The sequence below is a fragment of the Lepus europaeus genome, chromosome 11 (assembly GCF_033115175.1).
Source record: "Lepus europaeus isolate LE1 chromosome 11, mLepTim1.pri, whole genome shotgun sequence".
Taxonomy (NCBI): Eukaryota; Metazoa; Chordata; class Mammalia; order Lagomorpha; family Leporidae; genus Lepus; species Lepus europaeus.
In genome coordinates this window covers 37,931,412-37,955,470 of record NC_084837.1, presented here as the reverse complement: position 1 = coordinate 37,955,470, position 24,059 = coordinate 37,931,412, and the positions used below count along the sequence as shown (strand labels likewise).

Here is a 24,059-nt window from a genome sequence, read left to right as displayed (position 1 = left end):
GTGAACCAACGGCAAAGGAAGACTTTTCTCTTTGTCTCTCTCTCTCACTGTCCACTCTGCCTGTCAAAAAAAAAAAATTACGGACATCTATCTGAACTTTTCTCATCCAAATTTGTGCGAAATTTTTATAGGTTAAATGTAAATATAGTCTTGACATTGCTCTGTCCCTAGAGGAACTGAAAAGGAAGCGTTCCAGCCAATTTCAGAGGATATGGAGCCCTGAAGCTCACAGAAACACATGACCTCTGAAATTGGATTTTAAGCCACATCCCAACTACCCCATCTACCTGTTAGAGCAGCCCTCCATAATTTTAGCTATCTAGTATAACGCACAGATGGCCTTACAAGAAGGTACAACACTTATCACCAATTAAAAATGTTATTGAAGAATACATGTTTGGATTAAATGCTAAGTTGTTTCCTTGTGTTCCTTTCTCTAAAAGTTTGATGTTTCGATGATCTTACAGAGAATTTAGATAAAGTATTGTTTGCAACAAAAAATACTGTTCAATCAGAAGGTTCCAAATGTATTTTACTGCTTCTAAACACAACTGCTTTGAATACTACTTGGTTCTGCACAATGAAAGAAATTGTAGCCAACAATCTGAAATGAAAAGACAATTTTAGTACAAGAAATTAATATACTTTATAGAAAAAACTGCATGGAGATAAAACATTTGAGAGGAATCCAGGATCCAAGGTCAAAACAAGAGCATGGCAGAATAAGCATAAAGCCCTTAGTTATTTCCCTCTCCACACAAATGAATGCTAAAGTTGAATTAACACCTTGACATTATCTAGTGGTCCAATTGGTTCAGGTATTAAGGTTCACAATACAGGATAAGACAGGCAGAATCAACTATAAATTCACATCATAGATAATGGGGAGAGACAGGGTTCAGGAAATATATCATAGCTTTGTAGGCTTTAATAACCTAAGAAATTCAGTCAAAGTGTGAAAAGTGCCTTGTAAGCTCAAATCATTATTCAGTCTAGCTGGCCTAAGCATTGGAAATTTGGTGTGAAAATAATGAAAAAAAAAAAACTCAGAACATCTGATTCAAATTTTACTGCTCCATTTATTACCTGTGGCCTTGGGCCTACTACCTTTTAGCCTTTATTTTCTTATCCAAATATTGGAGAACACAAGTACATACATGACGGAATTGTTGGAAGATTTAATAAGATGTATATGTGAGGAATAGAGCCGTACATGAAACTCAGTAGCTACTCAACAAACATTTTATGAAAACAACTTTGTTCTACTCTACTTGGGTGCTATAAATGCATGAGAGTGTGTGTATCCCTATGTGTATGTGTATGTATGCATGTGTTGAAGAAATTAACACTCTTTCTAATATGGCCACTGCCTAATATCTGCATTGCTTGAAATACTAGAGCTGTCTTATCTTTTGTGTAATGATAGAGGATTTGAAGTTCATTCACACATTCATTAAGGACTTAGTTTCTTCCTCAAGAGACTTGCAGTCTAGCAGTATGAAAGAAATGTTAATTATTACAACCCTGTAACTGCCACTACAGCAGGCTGGTGGGACACTAGCAACAGGCAGAGAGGAATGAATACATGAGCCTGGAAAGCTTCAAGGAAAGAGGACTTGGACTTGGGGATAGGGGTCAGAGAAGGAGTCTACTAAGCAAGAGAGACAGGGAGAGGGGCTCTCTGACAGAATCTAAAGAGCAATATCCAAACTTAAAAATATTTAAATGTTTAAAAATTTATTTTTGAGTGTATATAAATTCTAAATTCTTATGGATGTGTCCACATTAAGACACTCATCATTGCATATCTTTTAACTGTTTCTTCCAGTAACTCTAGTTGAGAGAATAAAAATATCTGAGATATTTAAGGTCTTTTAGAAGGTCTTCCATTAGAAGAACATCTAATGGAATAAGCAGGGATGGGACTTAATTGTAAAAAATACATCAAACAAGCTTCTTTTGAAAAATTGTTATGGGGCCAGTGTTGTGGCACACTAATTAAAGCTGCTGCTTATAACACATCCCATTGAAAGAACACTAGCTCAAGTCCTGGCTGCTTTGCTTCTGATCCAGCTTCCTCCTACTGCACCTGGGAAGGCAATAGAAGATGGCCCAAGTACTTGAATCCCTGCCACCCATGTGGAAAACCTGATTTTGGCCTGGCCCAGGCCAGACCATCACAGCCACTGGAGGAGCAAACCAGTAAATAGAAGCTCTCTTTTATTGCTCTACCTTTCAATTAAGTAAATAGTTATAAAATTTTCATTTATTTGAAAGGGAAGGTGACAGAGAAAGAAAGAGGGCTCTTCCATCCACTGATTCACTCCTCAAATGCCTAGAACAGCTTGGTCTGTGCCTGGCTGAAGATAGGAACCCAGAACTCCTTCCAGTTCTCCCATGTGGGTGGTAGAGACCTAAGTAATTGAGCCATCATTTATTGCCTCCCAGGATGTACATTAGCAGGAAGTTGAATAGGAAGCAGTGCAAGGACTTGAAGTTGGACACTTTAATATGGAAAACAGACTTCCAAAGCAATGTCTTAACCCCTGTGCTAATTATGTGTCCCTCAAACAATCTACTTTTACATACTTGGCATTAAGTGGAAGACAAAACAGCTGAGTCTTTATATCTTGTGTATGAAAATGACCCTAGAGGCCAGTGCCGCGGCTCACTAGGCTAATCCTCTGCCTGCGGCGCTGGCACACCGGGTTCTAGTCCTGGTCAGGGTGCCGGATTCTGTCCTGGTTGCTCCTCTTCCAGTCCAGCTCTCTGCTGTGGCCCGGGAGTGCAGTGGAGGATGGCCCAAGTGCTTGGGCCATGCACCCCATGGGAGACCAGGAGGAAGCACCTGGCTCCTGGCTTCGGATCGGCACAGCGCCGGCTGCAGCACGCCAACCTTAGCAGCCACTTGTGGGGGTGAACCAACGGCAAAAGGAAGACCTTTCTCTCTGTTTCTCTCTCTCACTGTCTAACTCTGCCTGTCAAAAAAATAAATAAATAACCATAGAGATCCTTGATTCTCTCAAATCACAATTCCATCTGGAATAGTAGCTGGTGCAGCAACATATATAGCCAATAGTCATCACTAATGCAGCTAATATCTTTATAGTGTGTAAGTGCCACACACTGTTACAAGTGCTTGACTGATAGGAGTGCACTGATTCCCAATATGATGAATATAATCTCATACCAAATATCAATGGCCTTCTTGATTTCTTTTAAAACTTTCTAATCTGGTGAATAGTTCTTACACTGGTTATAGCATTCTCAGGACAGGTTTGCAAACCATTTCTTATTGCTCTGTGAAGCACACAGGAGCTCACATTATGAGCCCAACCATCGTGAAATAAATGAAAAAAGGAAGACAACAGGAAAAAAAAAATTACTTTTCCTAGGTTTTTGAACAACCATTTCAGCACATGTCTACACTTAGCTCTTACTGCATTTCCTGACTACTTTTTACAAACTAAATTTTGTTCTTCACAAGAGTTACAATACAGCAATGATCATATTGGGAAAACTAACGAGCTCTGAGAAGTTTCTGATATGCTTCTATTTAGTCCAGCAATTCAAATGATGCTTCAGCAACAATGAACTTATCACTTGTCAAGATTTTGGGACCATGTATGAAGAGAGAATTTAAGGCTATGAAATCCAAAAGACTATCATTGTACATGATCACTGACATTACACTTGATCTGAGCCAAAATGCCGAGAAGCAATGCTGACATTAGAAGGCAGTATAGTCTATATAATGAGGATAGCTTTAATATTTAAAAATAGTCTGAAAAAAGTCACTGCTATCAAATTTTTATGTTATCTTTGTGCATCACCTGTATCATTCACACATATAACTCACACATTTCAAATTTAAAATTAGCCTATTGAAAAGAAAATTTACCACTTCAACTCTGCCTCCAGCACCCTTAAAACAATTAAGAAATCAGAAACTAAATTATACATCTGAGTAAAAACATATCCACAAATATTACAAACCCTAAATGCAGAAAGCAGTAAATAACTCTCAATGATCATAGAAAAGTTAACCTCAGTTTCAAGGCATCAACAGAGAGGTTTAATATTTTATAGAGTTTTGATACATTTAAGTCAAATTTTAATTTCATAATTCCATCATTTAATGTCGATATTATAATCTTTTCAAAATGCTGTCTGTATATGTGTGGTAGCCAAATTTCCCAACTTTAATAACAGTTACTTGGTTTAAAGGACTCAATTTTCATAATAGACCAAACACTTAGGACATTCAGTGTAAAGCAACAACCCTTGAAGTTAGCAGGGTCACCACAAAGAATCCACAGTGCTGGGCTATGTTTAACTTGTCATTCCACTGTCAGAATGACAAAACTGATTTGATTGTAAGTAGTCTCTAAAGAAGGCCAGTGCGCTTTAGGGACATGCCAACTTGGTCCAACCACCTTGAACTTAGAACTCAGAGAACAGTATCAGACTTCTTGGGGGGATAGTGGTGGAATGTGGAGTTCAGAGTTTAGCTAAACAAAAGTTCAATTGCCTTTTAATTAAAAAATATATGCATAAAGAACTCTAATTATTGGAATAGTATTTGAAAATACTAGTTTGAACAAATTTGACTTTTAAAGATTTTTCATCATTGAGAGCTGCAATTTATGGGTGTGAAATAAAACACCATGCTTTATCCTGCTGAAATCTGAAAGGCATGGAACTTGTTTTAACTGTTGGTATGTCTGTGTTGGCTTTACAGATAAAGATCAACTCAATGGCATTTTACAAAATTAGTTGTGTCTAATCCCCAGTGTCCTAGTCGACATTTCCTTTATTAATACAACAGGATACACATGGCTATGGCTGACCTCTAACGGGGTTTGCTATGACTCTTGTAGCCTGAAAAGTACAGCTGCTCTGAGAAGTACATTGGACACTCCAAGGAGAAAAAAACTTCATCATGTTTTCTCTATCATAACCATCAGTTTCTGCAGCATTTGCAGATTTATTTTCCAAAGTATCTTAATATATGGGTAATAAAAACAAACATTGTTACACTAATTTCTAAAATGTCTCCCAAAAACTATCTCTTATATTGTTATTTTTTTACAAAATAGCATATGGGTGATTTTTGTAAAATATTTACCCTTTCCCTACCAACTACTCCAAAGTTTTAATTAAGCCTTCCAATAACACGCAAAAAGTAATTGGGTCTGTATTTATTTCCTTCATTCTCCCTTTTTGCCTCCTTTCCTTTAATGTTTATTTCTCAGGTATCTGATTTTTTTTTTTTGCTTCTGCATTTCTAGAATCATTTTATATCTCAGTTTCATGTAAAGCAAAAAGAAAAGGAAATGGCTAATAAATAAAATGGTGCTCAAAATAATGTGTAAAATAACAGAAATAACGTTTTGCCCTTTGAACTTAGAAAATACAACACAAATATTTTGTATTTTATGACATAATTCAGTGTCAAAGAAATTGACACTTTAATAAACACACAGTCAATGGTACAGTTTCTTGTAGGGTGACATTTCTGCCTGAAATATATATACTTTTTAATATAGCAATTCTACTTTTGGGGATTTATTTTATAGAAATACATGTAAAACTGTATAATACACACACACACACATATATATATATATATAATGACTACCTATGAAAACTGTTGATTAATTTATACAATTACACAATCATGCAACTTTACAAAATAATGAAGTAAATCTATATTACTACTATAGAATGACAGCCTTTTTTAAAAGATTTGTCTTTATTTGAAAGGCAGAGTGAGAGAAAGAGAGAGAGAGAGAGAGAGAGATCAATCTTCATCCTGTTTCATTTTCCAAATGCCTGCAACAGTCAGAGTTGGGCCAGACCAGAACCAGGAGCCAGGACTCCACCTTGGTCTCCCACATTGGTGACAGGAATCCAAGTCTTGGGTTATCACAGGCTGCCTCCCAGGATGCTTATTCATAGGAAGCTGGATAGAAGCAAGGCCAGGACTCAAACCTAGGCAGTATAAAACAGGTTGTGGGTCACCCAAGTGTCAATCCATTGTGTGACAACATCTATTCCTGCCCTTTATGTATTTTAGTGAAAAAAGAAAACAGTATAATAATGCTTATGGTATGTTCTTTTTATTTATTTAAATATAAATGTGTGAATATATATCCATTTACTTGCCTACATAAAAATCTGTATTTAGGGGGTGAGTGTTTGGCCTAGAGGTTAAGATGCTGGTTGAGATGCCCAAAGCTCAGACCAGAGTGCCTATATTAGAGTCCTGGTTCCACTCCCAATTCCAGTTCCTGCTAATGTGTATTCTGGGAGGCAGTCATGATGTTTCAACTAGTTAGGTCCCTTCAACCCACATGGGAGACTTAGAATATGTTCTCAGCTCCCAGTTCCACCATTGTGGGTATTTAGAGATTAAACCAGTAGATAGGAGCACATTCTCTCTGTCTCTTCGCCTCTCAAACTAAAAGGGGTTTTAAAAACATTTTAAAATCTGTTTAGGCACAAATGCTCAAATTTACTGTCTCCAAAAACTGGGACTGGCATGGGGCTTAGCAAGTTAAGCCATGGCCTGCTGTGCCAGTATCCCATATGGGGTCTGGTTCAAGTTCCAGTTGCTCTACTTCTGATCCAGCTTTCCACTAGTACACCTGGGAAAGCAGTGGAAGATGGCCCAAGTCCCTGGGCCCCTGCATCAACGTGGGAGACCTGGAGGAAGCTCCTGGCTCCTGGCATTAGGCAGGTTAAGCCCTGGCTGTTCTGGCCATCTGGGGAATGAACCAGCAGACGGAAGATCTCTCATATATATATATATATATATATATATATATATATGCGTTTCAAATAAATAAATAAAATCTTAAACAAAAATGAAAAAAAATCTCTAAAACTGAACTACTGATCTTTCTCCCAACATTCTCCCCTACTTTACTAAATGGCACCTCTAGTCACTCATTTTCTTATTTAAGAAACCCAGGACATGCGGTAATATATCTGTTAGTTTAATCATATTAATCATTTCACAGTGTACACATATATTAAAATGTCACATACACCATTAATATATAAAATTTTTACTTGTAAATTCTATCTCAATAAAATGGTGGACAGGGTAGAAAGCAATCAGGAACATCTCCTTTTATATTTACCACCTCCAATCCAATACCCTAAGCATGTTTCAAATCTTGCTCATCCTTGATATTCTATGCTGCACAGAACTTCCAGAGTATTGGGAAGACAGAAGACATAAATACAAATCTTGCTACTCCATATTTCTCCATTTTTATTACCCTCAATTAAGTCTCCACCAGTTTTCACCTGTTACAAAAGCCTCCTGTCTGATTTGTCTTATCTTGCAAGTTTATAATCTATTTCATATCAACACAGGTGGGTTAAGCCACCACTCTGACCACCCATATCCCATATCAGAGTGCCTGGTTCAAGTTTCTGTTATTTTGTGCTTCTGATGAGAGTTTCCTATTAATGAGCTGGGACATAACAGATGGTGGCCCAAGTACTTGGGTTCCAACACCTATGTGGGAGACACAGATGAAGTTCCTAGCTCCTGGCTTGGGTCTGGCCCAGCCCCAGCTGTTGCAGGCATCTGGGGAGTGAACCAGCAGACAGAAGCTATCTCTACCCTTCTCTCCCCATCATTCTCTGCCTTTCATATAAATTGTTAGGAAACACACAGAACTTGGATCATGTCTTTCCAAGTGTTCTAAGTACATGTTTTCCCCCTGCAGTTGCAGGAAATCTATACTCCCTTCCTTTTCTACACCATAGGCATAATCCTGACACTGACAACTTCTCCAGGCATTATTTGGAACAGAAATAACATTGTCAAATATTTTTTCACTCAAGTTTCAAAATAATTGTCAAAGAAACACATTGACTAGAAATACAATGAAAATAGCAGTGGGTTTAATCCCAGGATCTACCATTTGAAAATTATTTTTTTTGCCCAGCCCTTTGCAAGAGCTTTTTAATGGTTTCCCTGAGATTCTTGCTCTCTTCTAGACTACTTTTCACATAGCATCGAGAGGTTCTCCTCCAGCAATAAAATATGAATGACATTCCTTTCCTTAGGGCTTCAATGATCAAAACTGACCTGATCCACCCTCTATCTAATGCTCTACCATCATCTTATACTAATGTCCCCCTTGATTAACCATACTTTAGCCAAATGACCTCTTCTCCATTGTCCAAACGCACCAATATCTTACTCATCTTGGATTCTATGTGTGCTTCTCTGCAGGAAACACTTATCCTTGCGCACTTTATAGGCTGGCTCTTTCTTAATTTTCAGTCTGAGCCTAAACAACACTTTTTTTAAAAAAAGATCTCATTTATTTATTTGAGAGATAGAGTTACAGACAGTGAGAAGGAGAGACAGAGAGAGAGGTCTTCCATTCACTGGTTCACTCCCCAAATGGCTGCAACAGTCGGAGCTTCGTCGATCCAAGGCCAGGAGCCAGGAGTTTCTTCCTGGTCTCCCATGTGGATGCAGGGGCCTAAGAACTTGGGCCATCCTCTACTGCTTTCCCAGGCCACGACAGAGAGCTTGATTGGAATAGGAGCAGCAGAGACTAGAAGCAGTGCCCATATGGGATACTGGCGCCACAGGCGGAGGATTAACCTACTGCGCCACGTAAACAACACTTTAAACAACACTTTTTTTAGAAGTCTTCATTGATCAGTACCCTACTCCTACTTTTCTCTATCTCATTGTACCCACTTGTTTCCTTCATATCATTTGTCACAAGCTGAAATTTTTCATTGACTTCTATGTCTTCTGCCTTCCCAAAACTTTGGAAGTTCTGTGCAGCATAGCCATGAGTGTTGATGGTCTTATGAGTCATGCCTGAAGTTCAGAAATGCCTCCTAGAATATTGTAGTAAGTCCTGAGCTTAAGGGAATGTATGGGAAAGGCAATGAGGAAGGGCTTCTCAGGTCCAGGGAATAATTGGCAAAGTTGGATAAAAGCATGTAAGAAGGTATCAAATTCCAGAAGAAGTGAGATATATTTAAAGTTTAAGGAGGCAAGTGAGAAAAAGTCCATTGAGACTAGATTTGTACAGCGAAGCTGGAAAGATGGGTAAGATAAGATGGTGAAGGATTAAGGAGGTTTTTCTTGTCCTTAAATTCTGGGAAGCCATAGCAACTTTGAAAGGAGAAAGAAATAGCAGATTTATGATATAGATAAAATAAGAAAAGACTGGAGATTATCTTCCAAAGGACAAATCCATAGTCCCAACCCTCATCACTAATAAAATAAATGTGCAAAACATGTCTAAAATCTGAGACAAAGAAGTATAATTTTTAAAGTATAAGACAAAAAGCATGCAAATACATTTAAAAATTAAACTCTTTTCCAAAGAACTAAATGTCAATGCTTTGCCACATGAGTCAATGTCACTAGTTTATAGGAACAGGGACAGAGTTGTTTGCCCTAAATAATAAAAAAAAAGTGAGGATTATATTCGACGTATCATTTTGGTAAAATAAGACTAAAGTAAGACTGCTAGACTTAAAAAAACAAAACAAAACATTTCAAGATACTAGCACATAAACAAGTCATTAAATTGAAAATATTTTTTAAAAGATTTGGACAGTACATGAACTTAGTATTTTCCATTAAGACATTCATCCAAACATCTGAAAGGGGAAAAAAAAAACCCTAGAATATATGAAAAAGTCACTTTTCAAAAAAAAAAAAATCAGAGTTCAGATATGACCTGATTTGACCCCAAATTCCTCTGGACATTCTGTTACAAAGTAATCAGAAATACACAATGTACTTGTTGAATTTGTTTGTACTATGTAAAATTGATTTTTTTTCTTTAATACCAAAATTTGGTCCATCTGTTGGGAAAACAGAAAATGTTCTAAATATATACAAAGAGTGGAAATGCTTCATTCCACTGGCTGTGTCCTGTGGTATATGCATTTTCATCAGTATGTTTGTCTTGCAGACAAAATGAATATCAGATGGTGGTTTTGAAAAAGGGCAGACCTAACATGAGGTGATTAGTTTCAAAAACAGATTTTTATTCTTGATAAATTATTACCAAATACAATCATCTGTTGATTGAGGATATAAAACAGATTGGTCATACTACATCCCACAGGTTAAATGAAAAACGGAAATAATAAGTTTATTTAACATGGTCTTGCATTAGGTTCCCAGCAGTGCAAATCTAAGGCAAATAATTAGATTTCCAATTTAAAGATATACATTTGTTAAGCCAGACGTTTCCTGAGGTCATCTATTTCTCTGTTGGCTAGTCTCACCGGCAATGTATTTAGGACATTTTCACTCACAATTTTGTATTACTACACCTTGTACATTACACTGATCAGGCCAGTATTGTAGTTTGACTCAGGGATAACAGAGGGCAAAGAGCTGCTGCCTGCGATGACTCCTGGCTGCAAATCAGATTCTAAAATATTATCACATAGGTATAAAGAAAACAAATGCCTTTAGATATAGTCCAAGGCGGGAGAAAAAAAGAATTTACTAAGAGACAATTGGTAAACCAAACAAGTCAAAACATCTTATACCAACCAATTCAATGGGACAACAAACACAGCACACTTAACTTAAATATCCAGTCTTTTTTTCCTCAGGGTGACCACTTAATTTTATGATAGAGAATAAAAAGTTAAGAGGCAACTGCTTTGATCAATAATATATTCTATCTTTATAGAGCATTCTTCTCTGCCCTCCTACCCCCTCCCCTGTTTCTTCAGTAATTTACAGCTCTGCTATGTAATGTCTCTCCAGGGAGCAAAGAATCCCATTACAGATGATTCCTCTGTGCAGACTTCAACTCTGTAAATCAACACACTGAGCTCTCTAACAGATTTAAATCCCCGCTTGAGTTAGGCTGGGACAACTTGCAAATTGGTGGGGCCGGAACTAAGAAGGGGAAGAGAGTTTGGTACCCGAATAACCTACAGGAGTTTATAATACAATCTGTGTTTTATGTTAACTTTCCTCAGTAACGTGTGTACCTTGATGCAAATGGGGATGGGGGACAGAAATAGCAACAATTGAAAAAGTACATCCACAGGAGATTCTCTTCCCAGAAGATTCCCAAAGGATTCCAACAAGCCTAGACGAGTAGATCAGAAATAGAGTAAGAGGATCAAGTGGCTCCTTGGAGACAAGATTCTAAATGAAAAGATAGGTGAAGGTGCATAACAGAGGTAGGGGGCATTATTTATAAAATAAATCTCTGAAAATTGCATGTCTCATAGGGAATATGCCTTTATTTTTCAAAAAGAGAAAAAGATTTCTAGAAATCCATTGGTGAAGTAGAAGGAATCCGTCATTATTTAAATGATCAATTATTATAACGAGGATGCAAAGTATAGCTAATTCTATAAAGGCTTATTTTGTAATAAGTTTTACATGTTTTATACCAACACTGATCTCAAAAAGAAAGAGACTCTCATATTACCATTAAAAATCCAACATAATATGGTTTTTTATGTCTTTCATAAAAAGCAACACTTTGTTCAAGTTGAATCCAGTACTGAAATAGGAACAAGAGTGAGAACAAGAGAGACAGGAAGCAACTCAATATCCCAAACCAAATTGTTTCTGAGACAAATTCCAGTCACTTGGGTTTAAGAGACTACACTTTCATGGCTACTATCAATATTGGAGATCACTTTTTCAACCTGTTAGCAAAGTTCAAATCAATTGGTCCTAAATCAACACTTCATTTTCTTCTCCTTTCCCATCAAATTATCATTACTTTTTTTTTTTTACAGGCTGTATGATTCCATTCATATGAAACTGTAGTAAAACTACCCAAACTAATTTACAGAAAGCAAACCAATGGTTGCAAGGAGCCCAGGGAGGAGAGTGAATTGCTTACTAAAGGACACAAAAAAATTTAAAGCAACAAAGATGTTTCATAACTGATTGTGGTATAGTTATATGGATATATAAAATTAAACTATTTTCACTTTTTTTAACTTCTCATCCATATCTGTGACTATCACTTCACCTCTTTTCCGAATCTTTATTCACTTATGTTCAACTGTTACCTAATCTTGCTTATCCTTCCTTTTGTATTTCCCTCGTATTTGTTTTTTAATTTTCATTTCTATTTTGATGATCCTAGTATGAAGTCTTATCACTTCAGTGTTAGATAACAATGATTTTATTTTATCCAACTTTTACTTGAGATTTTCCCTGCTCTTTAGCCTATAAGGACATTTCCGATTAATTCTCCTAAGATAGTACTGTATTCATGAATTAATGAAATCTGGAATACTTGCCTTTACTCAGTTCTGTGGTCTCAGTGAACAATCTTAGACTATGCCCAAATATTCTGAAAACTAATATCAGATGTAAAAGAGTGAAAGAATGAGTGGATGGGAACAAATCACTTCTATACAATCTATTCCAAGTAAATACTTTGAATTATTAATCAACATTTCCCTCGTAATACAAAAACAAGAGCATGCAGTTATTAAACTGGAGGCGGCTTTGGAAGATAACTCAATGGAATCCTTGATGTAGGCATGATTATCCATTCAATTTAAGATAATTTCCTATAGGACCCACTGCTTCTCTAGGCCACATCCCAACTCACAAACTTTGCTTCTGATTACACTGCCTGCCAACAGGCTGAGCACACCTCTCGGACAATTTTGAATCTCTGCTGAAAATCTGAGTGACATTCTATAACAATCTTTATGGCGATCGGTTTTCTGGAAGGGAACTCACTGTCAATTTTTATTCCAAAAGTGTTCCAAAAGTCAACTTATTCCCTAGCGTAGATTATTATGTAGGGACTCCTATGCATTGCCAGGAAACTTCAGACTGAACTTTCAAATGAAAGAAAAAGCCTTAGGGCACAACTGGGCACCCATTTGCTGCTCTAAGAATGGTGTGTTTGTTTTAAATTGGTGCTCCATTGCTAAAGTTCAAGAGGGACCTTTGAAAAAAAAAAATCAGTGTTTAAAAAGATCCAATTTCCCTGCACCTTTGGTCAAGAGTTCATAGTTACTTCCTGTTAGAAAGAGCACTAAGTTACCTTAGCAATAGCAAAGAAAGTTAAAAGAAGTCCCTTTCCTCCATCTATTGGTTGATTCATCAATTTAACTTTCTTCTGAAATTACTTTGTCTTTTTCTCCAAGAGCTTCAATTCTCTATGTATTTGGCACTTAGGATCTCAAATGCAAATAATGAATGCTGAACTCCAGAATGCTCTTCCAAATACTCTTCTGCTTACGTCTCCTTTCACCGATACTTCCTTGACTTTTGATTGACAATCTTCTTGTGTGTGCTCTCACAGACACTATCTACCCACCGCTACTTTCCATCAACACAGTACTTGACCACATAGTATGACAGAGGTTGTATGCTTCCTCCCTACCTATCCTGTGAGCTCCTAAGATTCAACAGGCCCTGTTGTATTCACCTTTGAAGATGTGCCATAGTCCTTAACACATACTAGGTGTTCCCTTAACAGGTTTGCTCAACTGAATTGCCCTGACAAATTGTGATCCAGGCCATGTTAATTACTGGTTAAGGCCAGGCCTTCACAAACAGAGGACAGCTGTGAAATGAAGTAATTACCCAGATCACCAAGGACCAAAAATGTGCTAATTTGGGCAAAGTGAGTAAGCAAAATTTTGCCTAACTGAACTAATCCATCATTTCATTGCAATGCTTAGCCTTGCCAAAGGAAATCTGACCTCTGTGGGGCAGTCCTATTCTCTTCTGTGCTTTGTGTTTTAACTGAGTCATCTGTTTTATATCGACACCGAGTATACCGTACACCCTTTATCCACAGAACAAAAATCGCATCCTAATCCCTGTCAACTGTCTCATGGAAGCGTCATTGGTTCCTAGGAGGGTCAGTGGAAGGCAGTATGTTGATGGTTCTGTGAAACCCATGACTGGACCCACATTTGAAAGTTCACACCCCACTCATACCGTGAGTCACTGGCATCTTCTTTACATGCCTAAGTCAGCAGGTTGCACAACTAAATTCAACTTTTAAACAAAAAGCAAGGTGAGTCTCTCAGTACATTTACCCTTCGGATGAAGATAAATCCTTCCTGGATTTTTAAGGATTACTATAGGAAGAAATTAATGTTGATTTTGAAACAGAGCAAAGGCTTTATTGTTTATAGCACACACATTTGTGGGCATCTTCCCTTTTCTGGCTCATTGGCATTTGGACTAAGCAGGAAAAGCAAAGTTCAACAATGAAAGGTTTTAAATGGAGGACCAATATCTTTTAAAACATTAGCGGCAGGAAAACAAGATTTAATGAACACTTAACAATCAGAGTAAGAATTACATGATATTAAGAAAGAACCTGAATAGCAGAAAAATCCTAGTTTTAATGTCAGCTTAAGGGCTGCTGCTTGGCATCGTGGGTGAAGCCACAGCTGCAGTGCCAGCATCCCATATGGGCAGCAGTTCCTGTCCTGTCTGCTCCACTTTCCATCCAGCTTCCTGCTAGTGTGCCTGGGACAGCAACAAAAAATGGCCCAAGTATTTGGGGCTGTGTACCAACATGGGATACCTGACTTTAGCCTGGCCTAGCTCTGGCTGTTGTGGCCATTTAGGGAGTGAACCAGCAGATGGAAGACTTCTCTCTCTGCCTCTCTCTAACTCCATCTTTCAAAAAATAAATAAATCTTAAAAAAGAAATGTCAGCATCGCCAGTTATAAAATCTGTGACACTGGACAAGTCTCTCAAGCTTTTTTTGCTCAGATATAGAATAGAATTAATAGTTCCATCCTTAATTCCTGAGTTTGTATTGAGAGAAACATGAGATAATACAGTTGAAAGTACTTTTCAAACTATAGAGTACTACAGAATACAAAGATAATTATCACCATCTTGGCCTGTGGAAATTGATGGTGGTGATGGCAGAAATGGTATATTTGCCATCAAAAACATTACTGATGTTCTGCTAGTAAATGTGATTGTCATAACTGCAAATTAATTTTTGCTCAGATTCAACCACCTGCAAGGCTGAAATGTTTGTTACAACACTAAGTGCACAGCTTTTATTAAAGAGAAAATATAAACAAACATACTACACAGCTGTGCGAGAGAACTACAGTTCACATTCCTTCAAATTAGAGGCCATTTCTCTTCTGACTTCCTCCTTTTGTGGAACAAACCTGTTGTCAAACGTCAATCATATTTTTATTAAATTTACTGTGAAACGGGTGAATTTCAGACAGATTTTTCAGTCATAGGCTTCCATCGTTTGTTTGCTACAGACGCAATCTTAGCCAACTCCTATTCAGGCATCTTAAAAGAAAAAAGAAAATAAAGAGGCAAGATAAAGAGACCAGTAGAGAAATTCAAACTGGTATGGATAAAACCAGGTGGTAAGTACCAAAATCTGTAGAAATGCAAAGACCGTACCCTAATCCAGACTTGCAGTTATCTACACTTTACCAGTGGGTTGAGGAGCTAACCCAGACATAATCTATTAAACCCACCATTGAAGTAATAGGAAAGCACCCAGAGGATATTAACATTGTCCTGAAGTCTGGATGTTCTAAAGAAAGAAAAGACTTTTCATCTGGCTTTCCTTTTTGTGGATTACTAAAACACAGGACACAAATTTTTTAAAAAAAGATTTATTTATTTGAAAGTCAGAGTTACACAGGGAGAGGAAAGGCAGAGAGAGAGAGAGAAGTCCAATGGTTCACTCCCCAATTGGCCTCAACGGCTGGAGCTGCGTTGATTCCAAGCCAGGATTCAGGAGCTTCTTCCGGGTCTCCCACGTGGGTGCAGGAGCCCAAGGACTTGAGCCATCTTCTACTGCTTTCCCGGCCATAGCAGAGAGCTGGATCAGAAGATGAACAGCTGGGACACGAACCGGCGCCAATACAGGATGCCTGCACTGCAGGCTGGGGTGTTAACCCACTGTGCCACAGAGCTGGCCCCAGGACACAGTTTTAACTTCAAGTACTAGGGTTATTATTATTTTTTTTTAAACAGGCAGAGTTAGACAGAGAGAGAGAGCGAGAGAGCGAGAGAGAGAGAGAGAGAAAGGTCTTCCTTCCGTTGTTTCACCCCCCAAATGGCTGCTATAGCCAGCGCTGCGTCGATCTGAAGCCAGGAGCTTCCTCCTGGTCTCCCATGCGGATGCAGAGCCCAAGCACTTGGGCCATCCTCCACTGCCCTCTCGGGCCACAGCAGAGAGCTGGACTGGAAGAGGAGCAACCAGGACAGAACCGGCACCCCAACCGGGACTAGAACCTGGGGTGCCGGCGCTGCAGGTGTAGGATCAGCCTAGTGAGCCGCGGCGCCGGCCAAGTACTAGGTCTTTGTGAAGATCTTTGTGAAGCTACTGCTGCATCCCAGAAAATAATCTTTGTTTTTCTATATATCATAAGTTCTCAATTATTTTCTATAAGACTCTTTACTAATACTAACCATTATGAATTAGCTTTACACAGGTAGAGACATCACCAGTTCCCTGGAGTTTGTAAAAATGATTCTTCTAGAGCAGACACTGTGGTGTAGTGGGTAAAGCTGCCGCCTGCAGTACCGTCACCCTATATGGGTGCTAGTTCAAGACCCAGCTGCTCCACTTCTGGTCCAGCTCATTGCTTGTGGCCTGGGAAAACAGTGGAAAATGGCCCAAGTGCTTGGGCCCCTGCACCCATGTGGGAGACCTGGAAGAAGCTCCTAGCTTTGGATTGGCCCAGCTCTGGTTGTTGCAGCGATTTGGGGAGTGAACCAGTGGATGAAAGAGCTTTCTCTCTCTCTCTGCCTAGCTAACTCTGCCTTTCAAATAAATAAATCTTTAAAAAAATATATCCTTCTTCAATGAAGGCATTTATAGAGAGTTTCTTCCAAGCTAGTAAACTCCCATATGTCTTTCTTGATTAGAGGCAGAAAGATCTCCAAATTATCTTGTAATAATATCCCCCACAAAGTTTAAGTTCCTCATATTTCTGCATTTACAGAAACAATGAGATTATATGATCTAAATGTAATTCAAGACAGTATTTAAAGCAAAATTTTGTGAGATATTGTGTTGTCATGGGGAAAATAAAAGAAGTGTCCCTTACTAGAACAGGTTTGGGAAATACAGAATTAACGTAGGTTAAGTATATTTTTCTTTAGATTTCTCAGAGCTACAATATGCTATTGTGTATCATGACATTTTAAGAATATGTTTACAGCATTTATCTGATCATGAAACCCTTCTTCTGAGAACTCTGTAAAAATCTGGAACAGTTGTGGTTAGAACCCATAAGCTGTACTGTGGAAATTTATATTCATTAAATAAAAGTTTAATAAAAAAAAAAAAAAGAAATGCTGGTCTAGAGACTGGCACTGTGGCATAGTGGGCTAAGCCGCCACCTGCAGTGATGGCATCCCATATGGGCTCTGTTTCAAGTCCGGGCTGCTCCGCTTCCAATCCAGCTCTCTTCTATGGCCTGGAAAAGCAGTAGAAGATGGCCCAAGTCCTTGGGCCCCTGCAACCGAATGGAAGCAGCTCCTGGTTCCTGGCTTCAGATCAGCACAGCTCCAGCCATTCTGGCCATTTTAAGAGTGAACCAACAGATGAAAGACATTTCTCCCTCTTCCTCTCTCTCCTTCTCTGCAACTCTGCCTTTCAAATAAATAAAATCTTTAAAAAAAAAAATGCTGGTCTGTGATCTGGAAAATATACTGAATAGTTTGTTACCATTATCTAATACATCTTATGTTGCTTAATGATGAGATAGTTTGGAAAGATGCATTGAGGTAGCTTTGTCATTGTGTGTGTGAAAATATCATAGTATGTACTTAGATAAACTTAGATAGCAATGACATCACTGGACATCGCAACCTTATGGGACCATTACTGTATATGTGACCCATCACTGTGCAAAATGTTACAAGGAGCCTGACTATAATTGTCATTGGGCAGATGATTCCACATATGCCAATCCATGATGTCATAGAGAACCTTCTGTGTTGCCAGATTCCATCTATTTAAGATGACATATAGAGTACTTGAAGAAAGCAAAGTTTTAATCAGTACCAACAATCCCACAGATTTTTTTCCCCAAATGGCAGTAATCTTAGGGAATGGTTTAATCTACTTTTTTGCATAATGTTGTAAGGTCCCAATATTGTTTCACTTTATTTTCATTGGGAAGAACAGGGACAACACATTTATGAATTGTAAGAGCTATGTTACAAACCACTAAATATTGGTGCATCTTCATTACTACTGATTCTAAGGGAACTGAATTCACAACTTAAATGAAAAAACACTACAGATATATTTAAGGGAAAATGATTTGATACCTAATACATCTGCATCTTATCTCTGTGTCTCTGACATTCATTTTTCCAGTTTCCACAATGGTTAAATGATGATACAACTAACAGCCGTAAGATGACTGCTTACTCTTTGAATCAGGTACTGACCCCAGGAGACTGTTCTTACAATCAAAATACCAATGAGTAGCTTTTGTTTTCTGTCTTAAGGACAGTGGGACGGACCTAGATTTTATCTCTCTAGGTCCTCTTTTCCCCAGCTGAAGGGGAGCCTCCCACAACACTACAGTAGCTCCAGAGTGTGCTCAGCTGCTGTGGCCGCTCAACCATGCAATTTTATAGCAGGCAGCAAACAAGGCAGAGAATTCAGGGTTAAAAACTCAAGTGAAGTTTTGTCTTCTATAGTAATGAAAGCTGACTAAAAGAGTAAATCAAATGGATCTCCTAACAAAATGAAAACAGCTGTTTGGCCTGGCTTGGTCTCTGATTTAGGTTAAGTAATTATTGCTCTAGTGTGGTTCAAGGTTGTTCTGTATTAGTGAAATAAGATATCACATGAAAATCATCCAACTTTTTAATTTACTGTAGCATCAGAAATTCCACTGTATAAAAAATTCCAGAAACGTAATCTTCTAAAAACTTTACCTATAAACCTTTTCAAATACCAATTGATTAAATCTTTCAAGACATAATTACACAACACATAATTACATTATAGTAATGACCTTTAGTATCTATGCTAAGAAAGTATTTTAATATTTTAACTTTAAAATGCTAAGTTTTTCAAATTTTACTGGCATAATATACTGTATTCCAATTCTAAAATAACTAATTTTTTTGTACACATACTATTTTATGGAGGGTAATCAACAAATTGCTACTGCTTGAGCTACCAAAGAATGCTATTTTAATAGCATAATTTTTTATTCAACCTTGGCATACTAATAATGGTTCAGAAAGGAAACTATTATAATGAAGAAATCAAGCAAAGCAATATTCTTGAGGAAGAGGTTTCTGTGCTTCACACAGTTCAGAGTAGAATAAAGTACTTAAGTCATTTCAAACACCATTTGCTGGTGGATGTTTGATTTTCATTCCACTATCATCATCATTAGTGCTGCTTCTCTCCTATTTAAGTGCTTTATTTTTGCTTCAGCTTGCCTATAACAACAAAGTACAAATCAATGGTAGGTTAGTGATGGGCTTTTCAAATCATGCTCAAATAATTATTTTAATAAAACAACAATAGTATCTGATGTAAATCATTAAATTCCTCAAGTTTGAGAGCTCTGGCTATTTTCTCTGGCTGTTAATTTTGAAGCCATTTTCTGTAACACCAATGGATGAATACTTAACTTTATGAGTATGAGTAAATACCATGAAAATATTTTCTTCCTAACAAATATTTTAACTATAGGATAAAATGTCTTCAATAGAGGCATCTTTAGAACATCTTAATTCACTTGGATAATTCAATTCTCAATGAGTGGAGAGAGGTAGGCATGGGAGGAAAGAAATTAAATTAGAAAATTAATATTTTGAAGAAAATTACTTAGGTGGTTTAAAGCCCAGAAAAAAGTCTGATTTTCTTGTCACAATTATTATTCCCAGACATATAACATATTTACATTTCCACTTGGATAGTTTTTGTAGCTTTCCCAAGTCTAAATAGTATTTCTCATTAATGCTTTCCAATTATTCTAACGAGTGCTTGTCAACTAACAGAATAACAGAAATAAGTTATATTGTTATTTCTCAAATTTGTATGCATTATGATCTTTCCTTAGAGTCAATATTCCTTCAATAGAAAAATCATGTTTAGGGTTTCCTTTCAGAAATTGCCTCATGAAACTATATCAACAGTGTACAATTTGCCCAAAGATTAGAGAGGAAGTCAAAGAAAAGCTATTTTTTTAAAGATTACTTCTGACTTTCAAATAAATAAGAGGGGAAGAGAAGCAGGAGAGGGAGAGAGGGAGAGAGAGAGACAGAGAGACAGAGAGACAGAGAGAGAAACAAACTTTCATCCACTGGTTTACTCCCCAAATGGCTGCAACAGTCATGTAGGTGCAGAGGGCCAAGCACTTGGACCATCTTCCACTGCTTTTCCCAGGCCATTAATAGGAAGCTGGCTCAGAAGTGGTGCAGCTGGGACACGAACCAGTACCCTTAGGAGATGCTGGCACTTCACCCACAATGCCAGCCCCAAAAAGTAATACTTACAAGGAAGGTTTAATTTTTCCCTATCACAATGTTAATGTAAATTCTTCTGAGATCTTCAAAAATGATGTAATGTGTAAGCCAGACTACACTCTTAGTTGTTTGCAATCAGAGGATGGTATTAGAGGAATGGCTCTAACCACTGAAATAAATTGACTCCTGTTATTAAAGTCTTTGTGAATAGGCTAATGCCATTAATTCGAATTTATAAAGAAAGATCATCATAGTTGGAGCTACTTAAATGATGCATCTTTTTTTTTTTTAACTTTTATTTAATGAATATAAATTTCCAGTGTACAGCTTATGGATTACAATGGCTTCACCCCCCCCATAACTTCCCTCCCACCCACAACCCTCCCCTCTCCCGCTCCCTCTCCCCTTCCATTTGCATCAAGATTCACTTTCAATTCTCTTTATAAATGATGCATCTTTAATTGCTAAGTATAAGGTCCATCTGTGTAGACATGTTTCTGCCAGTAGTGTCAGAGCAGTGCTTACAGAAAGAATCCCGAAGTTGAGAGCAGAGCTGCCTCCTGAAAATCACTTACCTCACCCTGAAATATTTCTTTCTGAGCCTGAGACTGTTCCCAGCTCTCAGTGACGCCTGACATTCCTCTATCGGCGATACTGTCCCCTGGATAATCTTCTGTAGTCGCCACATCTTCATGACTTCCATCTTGGGAACAGATGTTTTTCTGAATCCACACTGAGAACATCTTGCCCCATACATATACTTTCTATTTTTTCTGGATTAGTCTCCTAAGATTATGTACCCTACTATTTTCCTTCCCTCATCTTGACAGAGTTCCAGGAACAAATCTAGTAGAATATAAGAAATCAGTATCCAATGATCAAGTTTTTTGGTTTAGCAGATTATGTTTCTGACCTAGTGCTCAGCTCCAGAAAGGACACACACTTAGTGTAAGAAGGAAGAAAACAGACACTTATTCAACATGGTTTCATGTTGTCATTATATATGTAAGGGAAAGTGTTCCTGTAGCCACAGACACCTCTGACAGATCAGACTGAATATACATCAAGGTCCTGGATTTTCAGAGTTTGATCAAAGGTCTCCATTCTAGCAGTTCAGTTAGTACTAGGTGGGCCAAGGTGGTCAGAGTCAACCTTCCTACAGTTCCAAAGGGGTACCTAAGGTTTGTGAGTCTAGTCCAACTTTGTTTTGAAGAACTCACTCAACCAGAGAGCTGTCTGGTAGCAGGCGCAGCAGGCCCCAAAAGGCATTGTTCTTCTTCCTTTGTTTCCTTTCCCCAAGAATGAGCACAAAATAGAGATTTTCAAAGACTGACATTTCAGGGGAAATAGAATGCATAAAAATCAACATTCTTCAAGCTCCACTTTTGCTTTCTTTCCCATTTTCCTCGGAACCTAACACACAGCCACCTTCTGACAGGCAGAGCAGCAAGCCTTTCTTCACACGGTAAAAAAAGAACAGTATGGCACTTTGTAGAGAGACAAGATCCCACAGCTGGAAAATACAGACTAAAGAATATCTGAGGGCCGGTGCTGTGGCACAGGTTAATGCCCTGGCCTGCAGTGCCAGCATCCCATATGGGTGCCGGTTCGAGACCCAGCTGCTCCACTTCCAATCCAGCTTTCTGCTATGGCCTGGGAAAGCAGTAGAAGATGGTCCAAGTCCTGGGGCCCCTGCACCCATGTGGGAGACCCAGAAGAAGCTCTTGGCTCCTGACTTCAGATCGGCGCAGCTCTGGCCATTGCGGCCAATTTGGGAGCGAAACATCGGATGGAAGACCAATCGACCAATCAACCCCTCCCTCCCTCCCTCTCTCCCCCTCTCTCTCTATGTAACTCTGACTTGCAAATAAATAAATAAATCTTTGAAAAAACAATATCTGCACTTGAAAGCTGAATGGAGTTGATTATAATCACAGTTTACAGTCAACTACCTCAAAACATATATTCTGTATATTTTATCTTCTCTTATGAAGAAATTTCTATTAAAAAAAAAACTAAACCAGTGTAAACAAGTAACTCCTTAGTATAAAATGTTTTGTCAAGAATTATTTTGGGGGCTAGCACTGTGGCAAAGTAGGTTAAGCCTCTGCCTCTGGTGCCAACATCCCATATGGACACCAGTTCCAGGCCTGGCTGCCCTACTTCCAGACCCAGCTCCCAGTTAATGGCCTGGGAAAGAAGTGATCCCATGAAGGAGACCCAGAAGAAGCTCCTGGTATCTGATCAGCTCACCTTTGGCAATTACGGCCATTTGGGGAGTGAACCAGTGGATGGAAGACCTCTCTCTCTCTCCCTCCCTCTATCTATAACTCTGCCTCTCAAATAAAAATAAATCTTATAAATTTTCACAGGTTTAATATTTAGGATACAAAATGGATACAGAGTATAAAAATACTGCTTGTCACATCAGTGTCTATAAAACTTTAACAGCAATTCTGACAGAGCTCTTTAGGCAAATATACTTTTTTTTTTTTTTTTTTTTTTTGACAGGCAGAGTGGACAGTGAGAGAGAGAGACAGAGAGAAAGGTCTTCCTTTGCTGTTGGTTCACCCCTCAACGGCTGCTGCAGCCGGCGCACCGTGCTGGTCCGAAGCCAGGAGCCAGCTGCTTCTCTTGGTTGCCCATGCGGGCACAGGGCCCAAGGACTTGGGCCATCCTCCACTGCACTCCCAGGCCACAGCAGAGAGCTGGACAGGAAGAGGAGCGACTGGGACAGAATCTGGCACCCCGACCGGGACTAGAACCTGGGGTGCTGGAGCTGCAGGCGGAGGATTAGCCAAGTGAGCCATGGTGCCGGCCGGCAAATATACTATGGCAATTTATAGGTTACTTTGTGCCACAGGATATTCTATACTTGATGTTGGCAGAGAGGTGAGACTTTAATATCTTGTGACTATGCGACAGGGCAGAAATAGGACTCACAAAATCAATCCCCTCTCAATCCAACCATGTATCCATCCCTGATCACGGGTCACTCTACCCAGCTCCAAAGCCATCAGGAACAAGGAGCGTCCACACACAAACTCCAAAAGTCACCCAGCTCCCCCTTTAGGGACTTCTCCAACCCATTCATGCCCAGATCAACCCAGTACGACAAATATACAACCTTTCTGGCGAGGCTGTGGTGAGCTACACCCTCACTTCTAACATGTGGTATGCAAAGACAGTCAACTGTGCTTGTGCAGAACGTCAAGTCAGGCACAAACCCAAGTACTATGTGCTGTGTGGGATGAGCCAGAGACCAAGAAGGCATGGCCCTACCTCCCCCATCTAATAAAATCTCCTGTTCAGCTCCCTTTGGAGAGCCAGTTGGTGGAATCTCTTCCTGCCATGATGTTTCCCTTGTGTGTAAGCATAAAACCCCCATAAACCTTGTCTGGATTGAACACTGGCCTCTAGTCAATTTCCATTTTCAAGTGAGCCAGAGAACTCAAGGTCAGTATGAAGTGGTGGCAACCATATCAAAGCCAGGACCTTTACTAGAGTAAATTCAGCCATGAATTTCATCTCATGGACTCTTCTGTAGTAAAATATTCACTCCTGCTCTCAGATCATAGGATTCTT

General features: G+C 38.7%; 1 protein-coding gene across 2 annotated transcripts in view; it reads right to left on the bottom strand.

The window, feature by feature from the left end:
- Positions 1-24,059, bottom strand: part of SLC25A21 (solute carrier family 25 member 21) — a 536,203-nt gene that overhangs the window by 364,665 nt on the left and 147,479 nt on the right. The gene's annotated exons all lie outside the window — the stretch shown is intronic.